We start from the raw sequence: 6,243 nt of genomic DNA on the forward strand, positions 1-6,243 counted from the left end.
AATCCAGATTTAGATCATGCAACTGAATCCTTGTATCCTACCCATCATGTCCAGGGTGATTCAATCAGATTCACTACCAAAATGCATTTAATGTTGGATTACGGTGTGGTTTCTTTTCCCAAGCCCTGGATAAAGTTTAAAGTGACTGTACTTGTGACAAGGATAGATGGTTTACTGTTTACCCCTGCCTGGCAGTTACTTGGTAGCCTTCACAAAGTAGAAAGATCAAATAGTGTGCCGTTGACTGGTGACTCTTTTCATCAAAAGCATGTTTGAAATCAAGGCCAGCTCCATAGGAGGGTTTGGCCAACCTATTTATGAGCTTGGCCCCATCACTAAACTAGAACCCCCCATTTAGCTTACCAAGAAAGTCTATGGACCACCTCACATCACAGAGCTGAGGTCTATGTGAAATATGGAGTGATAAATCATTTCTAGCACTTTCATTTCATGTTTTCTAAATCTATTTCTGTTGCAGTCCCTACCCTCTGCTGATTTTCCCAAGGTGTCAATCAGTATATCATCTTTAAAAACGCTGATTCAAAAACGCTGATTCATTTAGGAATGACACACCGATTTGTTGCTCAGAAATGTTACTATTAGTTTTTTTTTTTTTTTTTTTTAGTTTTTGAACATATTTTCGCTGAACGGGGCAAATGCACTAAGTAACTGGTAATAATTTGTATAACATGTAGGATACTCAAAACTAACTTCTTTTTTTTTACTGAATTGTTGTATTCTTAATGGTGGATAATAAAATATGTTACTAGTTTACACGGGATAAATTTCTTGTTCTTACTATAGGCCTACAGTATATATTGTAGCCTAATATATATGTTTTCAACCTGTTACCAAATAGTCACATTGTTTGTTGATAAATGCATTGTGAATATAATTGCTATAGTTTAAATTCGAAACTTACAGTTGAAGTCACCTTTTAGTTTGTTTTTTTTGGATGTGCTTTAGGTCTATTAATAGATCACCTATACCTTCAACCATTTCAACTAGAAAGAGGTCACTTATCTGTCACTCATTTGCTCTGTTATTGGGCCTGTTTGTCAGTTTCTCTCTCTCCTGTAATGTTTCTGTTTATATGAGTGAGTGGGTGGATGTCTTTGAATTATTTAGTGAGAGTAACCGGAGGGCACATACAGGATGAGATCTTTTTGTATTCATCCTCTCAATGGGCTTGACTAAATAATGCATAGCTGAGAGTCATATGAAAGTAGAAACTGGATGAGAACATTTGACATAAACACAATACAACCACGGGCATGTTATAGTTGAGTAATAATGTTATTATGATGTCTAACTCATAGTAACATTATAACACTATATTTGAGGCCTTCTGAATTCTTTTCCTTTGCTTTCTTTTAGGTAAACACAGGCTTTGTCTCAGCAGGGGCTAAAGACACCTGCCACTGCTCAGCATGAACATAAAACATTTACAGATACAGTTTTATCAATTTGTATTATTGTAAAGATCATGTGATGTGCTTTATTAAAAATTCAGTCCTTTTAGCCATCTGAGATATTTGCTGTTGTAGATCTGTTTTAATACATTTTGTCAGGACTGTTTTACATGTAATTTCACAAATGTTTTGCAGTGTTTCTATTATATTATGTTTCTTTTTTTGTCCTAACTTCTCTGAAAACTTTGTAGCTATAGCTTATACAGAGTTTTAGAATAAAGGGCTTTAATTTAAGATCCAGTATAAACTAGGGTTCCTATCTTATTTTCTCTACAAAAGAGAACCAAAACAACCAAAGCCTTTGTGCTATGCATGCGAGATTAATGGATCATAAAGTGTGCATGCAAACTGCCAAGGACAACCGGTCAGCAAGAAATACTCCATCAAGCTTTGTAATTATCCGGTCAACTTGAACCTATGATTCATGGTTTTCGCTCTCAAAAGACACATTTCCCTATTATCTGGATACTGTAATATATGGTGTAACGTGGTTCCATTGGGTTTTTTATTAGGCATTTTTTCTTCACACTTCCAAGTTATGTCTGATCTAATAGCATCTCGCTCCTATAAATCTGTATTGCATGGAGATTCATTGTTGTAGGCAAACTAGACCTCCTATTGCTCACACTCAATATGGCTCTTGCTCTCTTCTCTAACCTAGAGACTGATCAACACGATCCATGTAATAAGTTCTGTTGTTGTCACTCTCATTTCTCTCTCCATGTGTGCTTCTTCATTCCTTTCTGTTTAGATATGTTCCTCCTTGTCCCTTGTGAACCATCCATCCTTCATTCTCTGTCTCACGGCCTCACAAGAAAAAGAAGAAAAAGGCCCCCAGAGCTTGGGCTTTACAGAGTGTTGTGTTCAAGAGGCCGTCACTTTGATTATCACAGTGCATAAAACTATTGAATAATTCATTTGTTATTTTTATTCCATATATGTTGCTCTCAATCGACAGCATTCATGCTTTTCCTGCTGATCTGTTCTATAAAGATTTGGCTTTGTTATGTATGTATATAATAAATAAAACCTACATAGAAAAAAAGCAGTGGTTCTAAAGTTATATCCTATGCTACATATTTTTAATAGTGATTTGCCAGTTTAATGTTTTAAGTGCAATAGGCTTTATCTACTGAAACGTAAAGATGACGTGCTTAAACAATACATTCTTTAATCAAACATTAACTTATTCTTTGACATCAGAGTTGAAAATTGCCTTCAGACTCACAAAGGCCAGGATAAAGAGGTCTTCCTCTGTATAATTAACACAGCTGACCTGTTTGATAGTGTCCTCCTTTACATAACATTCTCTTGTTGTAATCTTAAACTGGGTAATTTTCTTTCAAGCTTTTACACCACTGCTGAAACTGAAATAATACTGATTTAGTGAACTTGCATTCTCTGTGTGTAATGTAATTATATACATAACACATTTTTCCCTGTTTTAAATTAAATGTGTAACATTTATACTTAAGTTGTCTTAGTCTGCACATTTATTTATGTCTTTTATTGGAAATGAGGAAATGAGACAATGCTGGCACCAAGGAACAGAACCTCTTTGACCACCTCGGTACACTGCATTACAACACCCTGAGTCAAAAGAGCATTGTTGATCAGTGGCTGAAAAACAAGAACTGACCTTACATATACTTTTTTATTTCTTCAATTCAAAAGCTTGTAGTTTCAGTGAGTTTTGTTTGTTCTCATTCAACTTATCTTTGTCTTCTTAGCCTCAAAAAACATTAGAATCAGTGTTATTTTAGTAGTATTCTATTAGTATAAATATTTTTATATTTTCAGTTTTCATTGTAATTTTAGTTTCAGTAATTTTATGTACTTTTGTCATTTTTCCTAATATTCATTAACATTTTTTAAGTTATTTTTGTAATATTTTATTTTATTTCATTTAAAATAAAATAAAATTTACTTATATTTGTTTTATTTTTATTTATTTTTCATAAAAATTTTCAGTTTTCAGTTACATGTTTTAATAGTTGTAGTTTTAGTAAGCAATAACAACAGTGATTATAACAGAACACACACACATATATATATATATATATATATATATATATATATATATATATATATATATATATATATATATATATAAGTGTGACCACCCCACATATAGTTTGGGTCACAAATTAAATTATTTGTATATATTTCATTTTTATTTTATTTTCATTTATTTTAGGGCTGTCAACGTTAACGCGTTAACGCATGTGATTAATCAAAAAAAATTTAACCCGTTAATATATTTTTTAACGCAAATGAATCGTTTGATAAGGGTTGACCCCAACTTTTTGCCGCGGAAGGTAATATTGCCTGCATCCCAATATGCATACTATCCATCCTAAATTCTATGTGATATTAGTAATTTTCAATACTATTTAGGGCATGGGTGGATAGTATGCACATTGGGACGCAGAGATTGTGTGATTATCGAGAGAGAGAGAGAGAGAGATACTCATATTTGATAAGAGTACAGCGAACCAGTGTTTAATAATACCTCATGTAAGGTCGCAAAAAAATGTTTTGTTGTATTTATTTAGAAACACTTTTGATAATAGTTGGGTAAACGTGTACTGGGATTGAAGCTGTGGCTTGGTAAACGTTATATTGTCAGTATAAAGGCTGATAATGGCTGAATTAAAACAGAAGAATAATAAGGATTATGTCTCATACCTGGCAGAGATGTGAAAGGTTTTGTTTCCTTAAACTAGTTTGTCATGCATTCCTTTATTTCAACACATTTACAGGTAAATGCTAAAGTCCAGGACTGTGATTAACGCGATTACATTTTTGAATCGATTGAGAGCACTAGTTTATTTCTGTGTGTACTGTATACATATTTAAGTTTTCTTTAAATTACTTAAATGTATTATAATGAGTTTACACTGAACAGTTCAGCAGCATTTTCTGAATTCTGAGTGTCAGTTGAGAGAGTTGAGTTACCATGACGACTGCATCCTCAGACAACAAAGAGGACCGTGAAAGCAACCACTAACTCTTGTCTCTCTCATTTACTAAGATTACTGCTTACAGTCTTCCCGACTGCCCGGGACCTGTAACAGATATATATATTGTATATATATTCTGCCCTTCAAAAGTATTGGAACAGGAAAGACTAAATTGCTCTGTTGGCTGTGGAGTCAAGACATTTACAAATATGAATAGAAGATGAATATGAGACAAAATTGCAGAATGTCACATTTTATTATTGGGTGATTCAACACATGTGTTTTACCAGCTAAGAAGTTCAGCACTTTTAGAGTTTCATCCCCCTATCTGATGTGTGCATATTGGAACAGTTGCCTCACAGGTCTTTCTAAGTGATCAGCTGTGTCCTGCTGCATTAATTCTTCAGATATTAAAAGCAGGGAATGTGTCGTATCAGTTATATCCATTACTTCTGTATTCTGAATCTTGCATTCGATGATGACACACACAAACCAGGATGAAGACGAGAGGGAGCTGACTTTGAGAGAAAAGCAAGCAATTTGGATGCTAAAAGAAAAGAGGAAGTCAATTAGAGCAATAGCAAAAATAAAAGGGCATGGAGAAATCAAGAGTTTGGAAACCACCAGCGACACCAGCAACACCAGCAACCAACAACTACCTGATCGGCTGAGAAAACAACAGTAGTTGATGACAGACAAATCATAAAAGCTGTGAAAATGAACCCTAAAAGACGTGTCTGTAAAATCACCAACAACTTCCAGAAAGCTGGGGTGATGCTCTGACAATCTACTATCTTCAGGAGACTTTGACACAGAATTACAGATGCTACACAGCAAGATGCAAACCTCTGACCAGCACCAAAAATAGAAAGACAAAATTAGAGTTTGCAAAAAAGCACAAAGGTGAGCCAGAAGAGTTTTGGAACTGTGTTTATGGACAAAGATGAACCTTTATCTAAGTGACGGGAAAGCAAAAATGTGGAGAAAAAAAGGGAACTGCAATGATTCCAGCCTCATCTGTAAAGCATGGTGGAGGTGTTGTCATGGCATGGGCATGCATGGCTGTCTCTGGAACAGGCCCTCTCAACGTTACTGATGACTTAATGTATGATGACAGTTGCAGAATGAATTTGAAAGGGTACAAAACCATCAAAATGTCACCAGATTCATTGGGAAGTGCTTCATATTGCATCAGGACAATGACCCAAAACACCCTGCCAGTTCAGTCAAGGAATTTATAAGGACAAAGAAATGGAAAGTCTTAGATTGCCCAAGTCAATCTCCAGATTTAAATCCGATTGAACATGAATTTCACCAGCTGAAGAGGAGAGTAAAGGCAGAAACTCCCCAAAACAAGCAACAATTGGAAAAGGCTGGGAAAAGTATTTCAAAGGATGAGACCAAGAGTCTGGTGATGTCTATGGGTCACAGACTCACTGCTGTGATTGTGCGCAAGGGATCTGCAACTAAATAATAGCTTTTAATCTTTTATATCTGCCTTCTGTTCAACTGTCCCAATACTTATGCTCACATCAATGAGTGGGATGAACTCTAAAAGTGCTGTTCTTTTTATTTGGTAAAACATATGTGTTGAAACGGCTAATAATAAAATGTGACATTCTGTAGTTTTGTCTCATATTCATCTTTTAATCATATTTGCAAATGTCTTGACTCCACAGCCAACAGAGCAATTTTGTCTTTACTGTTCCAATACTTATGGAGGGCACTATATATATATATATATATATATATATATATATATATATATATATATATATATATATATATATACATATATATATATTCAG

The sequence above is a fragment of the Barbus barbus genome, assembly GCF_936440315.1.
Source record: "Barbus barbus genome assembly, chromosome: 32".
NCBI lineage: Eukaryota > Metazoa > Chordata > Actinopteri > Cypriniformes > Cyprinidae > Barbus > Barbus barbus.